The 12,942-nt window shown below is 39.5% G+C and overlaps 1 protein-coding gene across 1 annotated transcript in view; it reads left to right on the top strand.

The window, feature by feature from the left end:
- NT5C3A (5'-nucleotidase, cytosolic IIIA) overlaps positions 1-12,942 on the top strand; it is an 83,325-nt gene that overhangs the window by 31,258 nt on the left and 39,125 nt on the right. The gene's annotated exons all lie outside the window — the stretch shown is intronic.

Below are 12,942 nucleotides of genomic sequence, written 5' to 3' on the forward strand. Positions count from 1 at the left end.
CTTGAGACAGTGCTGGTTTGGAAGTTGCGACTAGGGACAAATGAAATCAAGGAACGTGGGGCTGTCAAGCAGCTGAAATTCTCATCTCTCAGTGTCTCTGGCTGTTTCAGGACCACTGCAGACAATGGACGGCTCAGCAGCTGAGAGGCACTCCTGACCAGGGAAGGGGTGGAGACAAACTTGGTGCAGGTGTACATTTTCAGGGAATGAGGGGCTGTGGCAGGAAAGCTGCTCCTAGTGCAGAGAAGACAGAGAGGGGAGGGGGGGGCCAAGCTTGTTTTAATCAGGGAGCTTCACCAAACACTCATCACCATAGGTAACCATTATCGCATTTGACACATCAGTGTCAGTCTTCAGCATCACAGCAACCAAGAGTTACCTCTGTACAGCAGTGAACAGACCTGTGCTATACCACTTAGAAGACGATTTGGCTTAGTGGTAAGGTATTGTATTGCCAACTAAAGGCAATAATAATAATAACAATAATCTTTCACCAATCCTCCACTCTTCCCAATATGATGTCCTTCTCCAAGAAATAGTCTCTCCTAGCAACATGCCCAAGGTATGCAAGGCAAACGCTCATCATTTTCTTGCTTCCAAAGAGCACTCTGGTTGCACCCACTCCAAGACATACCTGTTTGTTCTTTCGGCTGCCCATGAGAAATTCAGTGCTCTTCTCCAACACTACAGTTCAAAGGCATCAATTCTTCTGTCATTCCTTATTCGTTGTCTAGCTTTCAGAGGCATAGCAAGTGATCAGTAAGGCTATGTATTGTCTGAATCAGACACACCTTAGTCCTCAAATTGACATCATTAGGCCTCAATAATTTGAAAAGGTTTCTAACTGCAGGTTTTTCCAGTGCAGTGTGCCTCCTCATTTCCTGACTGCTAGTACCAAGGGCATTAACTTTGGATCCTAATATGATGAAGTTATTGACAGTTTCAATCTCTTCTCCATCCATCATGATATTGCCTATTGGTCTAATGGTAAGAATCTTTGATTTCTTGACATTGAAATGCAATCCAGACTCAAGATTCAAACCTTGAGTTGCTGTAATTAAAGATTGGTTGATTAGTATGTGTGCTGTCTAGTTGGAACCAGTCCATAGCTGCTCTGACAGCAGGTTTTCAAAGACAGTTAATCACATGAGAGGAGATTGTCTGTTTTAACATGGACAAAATAAAAATAAAAATAAAAAAGATGAAAAGAGTACACAGGAGTCACTGTACCAAAAAGAGACAAAAAAAATTGGTGGCTAATGAATCTTTTCAGGAAGTAACATGTTATCAAAACCAGTTATATTGAGGGACCATTCCTTGGAGAGGACCATTCCTTGGAGAGCTTGGGAGGGTTGAGGGATAGCCCAAGAGAGGAACTCCCTGAATGAGATGGATTGATTCAGTAACCGGGGTAATGAGGATAAGTGTGTCAGAGACAACGAAATTGGCTCAGGATAGACCAGGGTTCAGAGCTGTTGAGTTCAGTCATTGTGAGTTGCAAGTGATTCAACAGCACATGACGACAACAACACCACCTCTGAGGCAAACCTTGCTGGATAATTTGGATTTGACTGTTGAACTGAAACGGGAGCCTAGACTTAATAGGAATTGTGCATTGGAACTGTTGGGCTAAACCTGAACTTATGAAATATACTTTGCCTCCCCCACTCAGTTCCCTAATAAACTCCATAGTTGGGGCCATAATTTTGAGTCTTTGAGTCAACAAATAAATGAACCTTTTGCTGTTGGTGTGGCTTCAGCAGCACCGTGAATTGGGCTCTTTATCTGCTTTCTATTCTGGGGCAGAGAGGGACTATGCTATTTTTACTCCCTCCAGCCCTTTCAGAGAATTGCTCTACGCCTCCCTCCATGGATCATTTTCTACCCTCTAGACAGCAACATTATTCTCAATGCCTATATATGGCTTGCCCCCCCCCCTATAATTTGCCATTCAGTAAATAGAAATTCAATGTCTGATTCAAATGAAAATCCATATATATAATTGAATTTCCTAGGTGGTCTATGTTGTTGTTTACCCTCAAATCAGAACCAACCCATAGCTGATCCTCCAGTGGGTTTTCAGAGCTAGTTAATCACATGGGAGGAGATTTCTCATCCTTCTCCTACAGAGTAGCTTGTAGCCTTGAACTACGTGCTTTTGGGATTGCAGTGCAACTTCTTGCCAGTAGGTAGCCAGAGCTCCCTAGGTGGTCTATAGGTAGGGGAAAAAAATAAGTAAAAATAGAGTATTCTAACTACTCTTGGTGGTGGTTGTTGTTGTGTGCCGTCGAGTCAGAACTGACCCATAATTGACCCTCCAGCTTTCAGAGGCAATAAATTGCATGGGAGAAGATTGCCTATACTTTTCCCTCAGAGCACCTGGTGGATTTGAACCACATGCCATTGGGATTGCAGTGCACCTTCTTACCACTAAACCATTAGAACTCCCCTACTATTCTAGGTAGTCAGTACAATAGTAACAGAGTACACAAGCTCAGAATAACTTTTATCTTCAGCCCATTCCAAGAGTAAGGATTTATTGATTCAGAAATACCTAGATTTTATTAGAGAATTTTATTGGAAACACATCCCTAGCCTTCATACCTTTTAGTCAGATTTAGACACAGACTTCCAGTTTTTTTTCCTTACTAACCTAAAAAATCCACCATCCTGATAGTACTCCAGTACTGCATAAATATAAATGTTTAAGATAAATAATCCACAAAAAATTGTGACATTCCAAGGAGTAGGAGTAGCATTACTAAATGTTTTATGGATTTAGTGGCTTATGAGGAGTAAAGTTGGCCTAGTTTGAGTCAAATGTAAGTAGAGGAAAAGAAATGTGATATATCCAAGATCTTGAATCTCAGATTTTGCAAATATGGAACTATTTGTATTAAGTGCATGACTTTGACCTTTCAAATCATACTTGTCATGTTTCCTGTGTGTTATCCACATGCTACAAGTTAACCACATTTCAACTTGAATAGAATTTTATTTCTTATCTAATGTGCCATTTTGAGAGTACAGCAAGTTCTTCTTGCTGGAGAGCTAAGATAGTTCCTGAAGCTGTTTTTCTTAGTTCTTTTGTTGTCAGTTCATTTTCATAAACAAGTACCTGTAACTGGATAAGCACACTAGTAATGTGTGGAACCTGTTAGATATGCAAATTCTCAAGCCCCAGTTCTGAACTCCTGAATCAAACTCTGGGTGTGGGACCCAGCAATCTGTTTTAACAGCCCCTGAAGGTACACCTGATAATACGTTAAAGTTTGAGAACCATTGAGATAAATACTTAGTTCAAATTCTTATAATTTGTTAAGCAGCAGAATTTTAAGTCGTGAAATGCCAGAGTTACTTGCTTACAAGCAATCAAATTTGGGGTAACAAATTATTATATAGAGAAAGCCAGAGATTAATGGAGAAGTCCATCTATAAGGGATTTTCATTAACTTGAAGATAGTATATGCACATTGGTTATTAAATAAATTTTGGTACATTTGTATTGTAAAGTATTGTTCATTTGTTTAAGTATGTTGAGTCAGAATATTTTGATTATCAGTGTAAGATGATTGTCATTAATAAGGAGCCATTTCATGTTTCTTTTTAAAAGTAATTAATTAAAAAAATTAAAAAGTAATTAACATAATACATTCTAGTACAATTAATTTGGTAGGTGAGCATAGTCCATATTAGTAGGACTAGGACATGGAGTTGGGAAGCAGGTATTCAAATAAGCCTGTTTAAAAAATAAATAAAGTAAACCTGATACTAACAAGCTGAGTTTAGAAGAGGCCATGGCACTAGGGATATCACTGCTGATGTCACATGGATCTTGGCTGAAAACAGAAAGTATCAGAAGGATGTCTATTTGTGTTTTATTGACTTTGAAAAGGCATTTTATTGTGTGGATCACAACAAATTGTGGCATTCAGAAGAGTGGGAATCTCAGAACACTTGATTATGCTCATGTGAAACCTCTACCTAGACCAAGAAGCTGTTGTCCAAACAGAGCATGGGAACACTGCATGGTTCAAAATCAAGAAAGGGGTGCATCAGGGATATATTCTTTCTCCATACCTTACCAATCTATATACTGAACAGATCATTCAAGAGACTGGACTTTGTTAAGAAGAATATGTCATCAGGATTGGAGGAAGACTCATCAGCAACCTGCATTATGCAGATGACACGACCTTGCTTGTTGAAACCAAGGAGGACTTGAAATATTTGCTGCAGATCAAGGACTGCATCGTTCAACATAGATTGTATGTCAACATCAAGGAAACAAAAATCCTCACCACTGGGCCAATTGGCAGCATCATGATAGTTGGAGAAAAGATTGAAGTTGTTAACGATTTCATCTTACCTGAATCTGTAATCAATACCCTTGGCACCAGCAGTCAAGAAATGAAAAGACGAACTGCATTGGGAAAATCAGCTGTAAAGAACTTCTCCAGCATGCTCAAGATTAAAGTGCACCTGATCCAAGCCATGGTCTTTTCAGTTGTTTGCTGTGCATCTGAGAACTGGACAAATGACTGAGGATGACAGAAAAAGAATTGTTGAGTTGTGCTGCTGGAGAAGAGTATTGAACAAGCCATGTACTGCCAAGTGCCAAGATAAGTAACAAGTTTGTCCTGGAGAGGGTGAAACTAAGTTGCCCCTTGTAGTCAAGGATTTTTTTTTTTTTTTTAATTTTTTTTTTTTTAACACCAGAAGGTCAAGGACTGCAGCCTGGGCCAGTTGGCAGCATTATGATAGATGGAGAAGCGATAGAAATTGTTAACAGCTTTAGTTTGCTTGGCTCTACAGTCAACACTCTTGGCACCAACAGTCAGGAAATTAAAAGACCTATTGCTGTTAGAGACCTCTCCAAAGTACTGAAGAGCAGTGGTGTCACTCTGGAGACTAAGGTACGCCTGATACAGTCCTTGATCTTTACAGTCACTTACTTTGTGTCAGAGAGCTGGACAATGAGTAGGGATGATATAAGGAGAATTGATGTCTTTGAGCTGTGATGATGGAGAAGAGTATTGAATATACCATGGACTGCTAAGAAAACTAACAAGTTTGTCCTAAAGAGGGTTAAAACAGGCTGCTTCTTGGAGGCAAGGATTCTGAAGCTTTGACATACTTTGGACATATTGCAAGGAGGGACCAGTCCTTGGAGAGGGACGTCATGCTTGGGAGAGTGGAGGAACAGCGCAGGAGAGGAAGATCCTCGATGAGATGGATTGATTCAGTGACTGGGGTAATGAGGTAGGTGTGTCAGAGACAGTGAGATTGGCACAGGATAGAGCAGGTTTTAGGGCTGTTGTACATAGGGTCGCTAAGAGTCACAGGCGACTCAACGGCACATAAGAAAAACTAAAATTCGAATACATTGTTTTTCAGACCAGATTCTTCCAATTTCCCTCACCCCCTCACTCATCAAATTGTACACCACCATAATTAATCCCCTGCCCCCGCACTTCCTCATACCTCTGCTTCCCCCCCACCCCTTGGATTTTCATACTCACTCTACAGTAATGGTTTTATACAATATTTGTCATTGTGGGACTGTGTTAATTCACTCAGCATAATGCTCTCTAGTCCCTCCCAAGTTAGGTAATAATTTCCAAATTCATTGCTTCTGCGTGCTGCTGGATGTACCATAATTTCTCAATCCATGTGATTGTGGTTGGACATCTGGGCTGTTTCCATGTTCTTGCATTGGGAGGCAAGGATTTTGAAACTTCATCTCATACTTCGTAAAGTTGTCAGGAGGAGCCAGTCTTTGGAGAAGGACATGCCTGGAAGGATAGCAGGTTAGTGCAAGAAGAGAAATCCCTGAACAAGATGGATTGACATAGTAACTGTGATAGTGGGATCAAATATGCTGGAGAGGAGAGCATAAGGCAAGGTTTCAGAGACTTTGTTCATAGGGTCGTTATCATTTGTAGTCAACTTGATGGCGCATTACAGCAACAACAATAGTGCAATCTCTAAGCTGTAGGAACACTAGAAAGAGAAAGACGTGGTTACAAAAGTAGATTCTAGCGCTTTGTACTTTTGCAATATTTTTTACTTATCCTTTATTTTTTATATTGATTTGCATTCCTTCCTCTAGTTTGTTTTGAATCATCACATTTTCTTCTGTCTTTAAATAACTTAGAACATTTCTTAGTGTTATTGAACTAAGATGCGTAAGATGAGTCTTAAATACTACCACTTCTGTTTTCTTTTTTTTACTTTAATGAAAGTTTACAGAGACTTTAGATTTCCATTCATACACTGTTGCACACTTTCCTCCCTACCCATACCTCCTCTCAGTTCTCTCTTCTCCTTGAAGAGGAAAAAAAAATTGTTTCATTGTTATACAATCTCCCTCCCCCTCATGCCTCCCCAAGCCCACTTTACTATGCAGCTCTTACTCTGGATTCTTGTCATGAAAATAATACCTAATCATATATTCCTCTTAAACAGTTCTCTCCCTCATCTGTTTCAATGCAGTATAAACTATTTATCCCCTCTTCTTTTTAGGTTCCTCCCAACCCCCGCTGTCAGTCTCCTTTACAACAGTGGCACTATGTAGTATTTGTCCTTTTTGAACTGAGATATCTCACTCAGCATAATGTCCTCCAGGATCACCCATTTTGTATAATATTTCATGAGTTCCTTGTTTTTCAAGGCAGCATAGTTTTACATTGTGTGAATACACCACAGCTTCTCTATCCATTCGCTTGTTGATGGGCTCTTGAGTTGTCCTCAACTCTTTGCTATTGTGAACAAAGCAGCAGTAAACATGGGTGTGTATATATCTGCTTGGGTGGCAGTTATGGTTTCTTTCGGGTATATTCCCAGTAGTGGAATTGCTGGGTCATATGGTGTTTTTATTTGCAGCTTTTTGAGAAAGTGCCATACAGTCTTCCATAGTGGTTGCACCATTATTTTACACTCCCACCAACAGCGAATAAGGCTTCCAGTTTCTCCACAACCTTGCCAGCATTTGTTGTTTGCCACTCTATTGAATTGTGCTATTCTTACTGTCATGAGATGAGATCGCATAGTTTTGATTTGCATCTATCTTAGAGCTAGGGATTTTGAGCACTTCTTCATGTGTTTGTTTGCCATCTGCATGTCTTTGGTGAAGTGTTATATTTTCTTTTAAATTAAAGATTGTACTGTACATATTCTGTATAATGACATATTTGAAATCTAATGTCATAACTCTTACCAGTTGCCATTGTGTTGATCCCAACTCTTGGCATCCTCACATGTGTCAGAGTAAAGGTTATGCTCTATAGGATCTCTGTAAGGTTTTTAACCCCAAATCAAGCTCACTGCTGCCCAGCCTGTCCACCGTTGCCTTTGGAGGCTGTAGGTGTTAATGGGAGGAAACTGCCTGCCATTCCACCTGCAGAGCAGCTAATGGATTCAGAACACATTAGCTTTTCTGTTAGCATTACCACATTACCCACTAGGCTACCAGGGCTCCTTAGAGGATTAAAAAAAATAAATCAGAAGACCTTTCTTCTAAGGAACCTCTTCATGAACTCAAACCTTTGGGTTAACAACTGGAGTGTCAAGAGTTTATTGTGTAAAAATTACTTTCCTAGCCATTGCCTTTGATGTTCAGCACATGAGTGGCGGGAATTTAAAATAGGGAGTATATAAGCTAACTATTATGCATTTGGTCAGTTTTTCCCTTCCCGCCAAGTTAAATAGAGGGGATTTCGCAGCACTTTTTGTATAGTAGCTGCTCAGTGTACTAAATGTTTGTACCACGCAGGACTCCGTCATAAACTTTACCTGATACCAACCTGTTTTCCCCTTAAAACTGTTTCAGGGATTTGTGTTTCTGTTTTCTGTCAGCAGGTGGCAGACTTCTCTCTCTAGTGCTGCATTTCAAAATCACCAGGAAACTATAGAGTTAGTGGGTAGAGGGGGGACAAGTAATGGGAAAGGTTCAGCAGGGGCTTGAAAATACAGGGTGATAATAGGCATAGAGCAATGGTAATTGATTATATAATATATATAATGTATACCAGTGGTTGTATAAAGCACATTGTATGTACACAAAACATGATATGCAAGCCTCTACATTTTTTGTAAAAATTACTTTTCTAGCATTATTCCCATTTATGTTGATTTTGTCAGTGTTGCATAAATCATTGATAAAATTTAAACTAAATAGGGAAGTCTTCTGTCGTTATGGACCTAAGTACTATTTTGTGTGTTCCCCTCAGATACAAGTTATTTTTCTTCCTCATTTTTGTGAAGGTAATAGATGACACAATTGTTAAGCAATTTTTGGTTGCTTAATTTGTTTGGCAAGTTCCTTCTAGTAAGTAGGTGGAAGTAGTCACATATTTGACATGATGGGGTTACCTGCAAGATCCTCCCTCCCCCCCCCCCCATTTTATCTTCTCCACAGCATTGTTCTTGAGTAGCCTTTTTACTTTCCTTACCTTGTTAGGGACTGGATTCAGAACACCATCATTTAAACATGGTTCATTTGTAGGTGCCTCCATTAACATGGATTAGATGGCCAGTTTTGCTCTGTCAGATGATTTTGGCTCTAAGAGAATGATATCTTAGATAACTTTTGATGGAAAAGGTTGAATTAAATACAGCTTCACAAACTGCTATAAAACAGAAACCCACTGATGTTCTTAGTTGCCATCCCTGTTGACTCCAGCTTCGTAGTTTGCATGAACCTTGCCCATCTTCATGGTTTTCAGTTGTTGGTACGCTTCAGTCCATTGTTGCAGTCACTGTTTATTGAGTGTCTTCTAAACCAGGGGAGCCCATGTTCCAGCACCATCTCAGGCATTCCTTTGTTGTAATGTAGGGTTTTCACTGACTAATTTTTATTGGTTTGGTTTGTTTTTATTATTGACTAATTTTTGTAAGTAGATCTCCAAGCCTTTCCTTCTAGTCTTAGTCTAATGATCTTACATTGGAAAAACAATGGAAATTTGTTTCCAGTTGGATTAATTTGGCGTTGCTTTATTATCCTGTAACCAGAGAACCAGAGAATGTTTGGGTGGATACTTATGGCCAACAGCATTCTGCATTTTCACTTCTTTAATTCTTAAAACAGGTCGTTATTGTCATAATTTTCTTTTAACTTGTTTGGAAACTAGCTAGTAAATAGCAGAGACACAGCATTCATTATGATTGTAATTTTCTCTGAAGCTTTTGGATAAATGATGTGTCCTATAATTAGAAATAGAAAAATAATTATAATTAAGAAATTTTTTGTAAGGGTCAGTGTTGCTAATCTTTAAAAGTGTTATGTCTTTTTTATGTACCTCATTTGACTTTGTTTTTCATTTTGTACAGAACCATGTACCATTTTTAACTCTGTCACGTGTGTTGCTAGTTTTGGTAGGATAAGGATATCTATCTAAAGGTCCATAATTATCATTCTATATTCTGTGTTTATTTTTTACAAATATTATGTTTTCTCTAGTAATGAAATATTGTATTTTCTTGATTTAATACATTGTGTAATAATAATTTGGGTCCTGGTGATGTTAGGTGCTATAGGGTGTGCCCCCCCCTGCATACACAAGACAGCCGAGCAAAGCTCTGCCTGATCTGCATTCTCCTCGGTCTCTGTTATGCTCACACCCATTATTGCAGCCAAGTCTATCTCATGAGGATCTTCTTCTTTTTTCCTTGACCTTCTACTTTACCCAGCATGATGTCTTCTGGAACTAGCTCCCCTTCAGAACATGCTCAAAGTATGTGAGATGAATTCTCACCTTTCTTCCTTTTAAGTAACATTCTGGCTACACTTCTTCCAAGATAGATTTGTTCTTTTGGCAGTTTATTGTATATTCAATATTCTTTGCCAGTACTAGACAATGCTTAGGAGAATAGAATGGGGTGTGTGTGTGTGTGTGTGTGTGTGTGTGTAATTATTTAAGTTTTGATGGTAAATCCTGGACTCAGAGCTCTGTCTTATGCTAATGTTTTGTCTTTTTCTCAGACCAGTTTTCTAAGCTCCGGTTTCTAGCTTTTTAAGAGTAGAAATGATTCACTTTCATAATTTTCCCCATCTTTCTTCAAGGTTGTTTTGTTGTTGTTATGTGCTATCGAGTTCCTTACAACTCATAGAGACCCTATTTACAACAGCCCTAAAACCTGCTCTGTCCTGGGCCAACCGTATTCTCTCTGGCACACCTACCTGCATCACACCAGTTACTGAATCAATCCATCTCGTTGAAGGGCTTCCTCTCTTGCACTTTCCTTCTACTTTTCCAAGCATGATGTCCCTCTCCAAGGACTGGTCCCTCCTTATAACATGCCTAAAGCATGTCAGACGAAGCTTCAGAATCCTTGCCTCCAAGAAGCATTCCGGTTCACCCTCTCCAAGATAGGCCTGTTTGTTCTCCTAGCAGTCCATGGTATATTCAACACTCTTCTCCAACACCACAGCTCAACGGCATCAATTCTCTTTCTGTCATTCCTAGTCATTGTCCAGTTCTCTGATGCATAGCAAGCAATTGTGAAGACGATGGCCTGGATCAGGTGCACCATAGTCTCCAGACTGACATTGTTGCTCTTCAGTACTCTGGAGAAGTTCCTGGCTGCTGGTACCAAGAGTGTTGATTGTGGAGCCATGTAAACTAAAACTGTTAGCAATCTCAATCTCTTCACCATCCATACTGATGTTGCCAATTGCAGATATCTTCTGCCTTTGTGTTTGTGTTTTATCTTAAATAATGGTACCATGGGAGAATTTTTTTTTTTTTTTTACACCACGGGAGAATTTTAACTGTGTACTATTTTAAATGTCTTTCTGGATTATTGAGATTAACAAAGAGATAATGTGCCAACTTGGGGAGCTCTGGTGGTGTAGTTCTGATTCTTGTGAGAGAAATAAATGACCTCATCTGATGCAGTTTACACCCCTGGAAACCTACTGGAGGGTCTGCTGTGAGTTGATACTGACTCAGTGGCAATGAGTTTAGTTAGTATACATACAAACCAAATAACATTTATGGCATAGTAGTAATTCTTCTACCATTTCCCTTCTATTAATAATCAAAACCATTCTTAGTCTAACTTTCTTTTAGAAATGATGTTCTCATTTTTTTAGCCGTTTGTTTTATTTTGTTGTTGCTAAGAAAATATTAACACAGCAAAACATGCCAATTCAGCAGTTTCTGAGTGTACAATTTAGTGGCATTAAGTACAATTTTCAAAGACATGATACTCTCCTATAGTAGGTTCAGTTGTTGTTAAGTGCTGTCAAGTCAAATACAACTCATAGCGACGCAGTGAACAAAAGATCTAAACTCTGTTCTATCCTGTGCCATCCTCACACTTCCTGACACTGAAGAACCCATTGCAGCACTCACAGTATCAGTCCACCTTGAAGGTCTTCCTCTTCTTTGCCAATCCTCCACCCTTTCCAGTATCATGTTCTTCTCCAAGGAATGGCCCCTCCCAGCAACATGCTTAAAGTATGTGAGGCAAAGCCTCATCATTTCTGCCTCCAAAAAGCACTCTGGCTGCACCCTCTCCAAGACATAATCTGTTGGTTCTCTTTGCCGTCCATGAGATGTTCAGTGCTTTTTTCTAATACCACAGTTCAAAGGCATCAGTTCTTTTTATGTAATCCTTATTCACTGTCCAGCTTTCAGATGCATAGCAAGTAATTGGAAAGACCATGACCTGAATCAGATGCACCTTAGCCCTCAAACTTACATCTTTATTCCTCAATAATTTGGAGATGTCCCTAATTTCAGACTTTCCCAGTGCACTGTGTCTCATTTCCTGACTGCTGGTACCAGAGGTGTTAATTGTGGATCCAAGCAAGATGAAGCTGTTGACAGTTTCAGTCTCCTCTCCATCCATTATGACACTGCCTATTGGTCCAGTGGTAAGAATCTTGTTTTTCAAAGAGATAGAATCCATACTGAAGGCTGCATTCCTTGATCTTCTGCAACAAGTGCTTCAAGCCCTCCTCACTTTTAGCAAGCAAGGTTGTGTCATCAGCATAACACAGGTTATTGATGAGTGTCCCTCCAATCCTGATGCCACACTCTTTTTCAAAGAGTCCAGTTGCTCAGATAATTTGCTCAGCATATAGATTGAATAGGTATGGAGAGAGAATACAACCCTGACACACACCTTCTCAATTTTAAACCATACAGTGTCCCCCTAATCTGTTCCCACAACAGCCTCCTGGTACAAATAATAAGTTTCACATGAGCACAAGTAAGTGCATTCTTCTCAATGTCAGCCACAACTTGTTATCCACACAGTCAAATGCTTTTGCATAATCATGGGATACCAATTGACTTATTTCCATTAACAAATGCAGCCTCCGGTGAGCTCACCAATCTGTGTCAGGAAATTTGGAGGACAGCTGTCTGGAGACAGATTAGGAGAGATCCATATTTGTTCCCATTCCCAAGAAAGGTGATCCAATTGAATGTGGACACTATCAAACAGTATCATTAATGTCACATACAAGCAAAATACTGCTGAAGATCATTCAAAAACGGTTAGAACAGTACATATATTGGGAACTGCCAGAAGTTCAAGGAGGATTTAGAAGAGGCTATGGCAATAGGGATTTCACTGCTGATGTTAGATGGATTCTAGCTGAAAGTTAAGAATAAGAGAAGAATGTCTATTTATGTAAAGGTTCATTTAAGTTGAGCCTTGTATTTGGTGAGAAAATAAGAATGTCCAAGTAAATAATGGATCTTTTATAAAGTTGGAAAGATTGAGCATAAGAATATATTAAACACTGGTTCATTATGACAGATTCTATGCACTAGTTGTGTTTGGTTTTTTTTCCTGGGCTTTCACTCCTTCATTGCCGCACCATTCCCTCCACCCTCCTCCCCAGTTCGTTCTTCTTCCCCGCCATCCGAATGTCTGTTTTAATTGTCCAATTGCCACAGTGCTTGTCAAAGTCAGTTCTGATTAATC

This window comes from Elephantulus edwardii, unplaced genomic scaffold (assembly GCF_000299155.1).
Source record: "Elephantulus edwardii isolate Elephantulus edwardi_28Jun2011 unplaced genomic scaffold, EleEdw1.0 scaffold00059, whole genome shotgun sequence".
Taxonomy (NCBI): domain Eukaryota; kingdom Metazoa; phylum Chordata; class Mammalia; order Macroscelidea; family Macroscelididae; genus Elephantulus; species Elephantulus edwardii.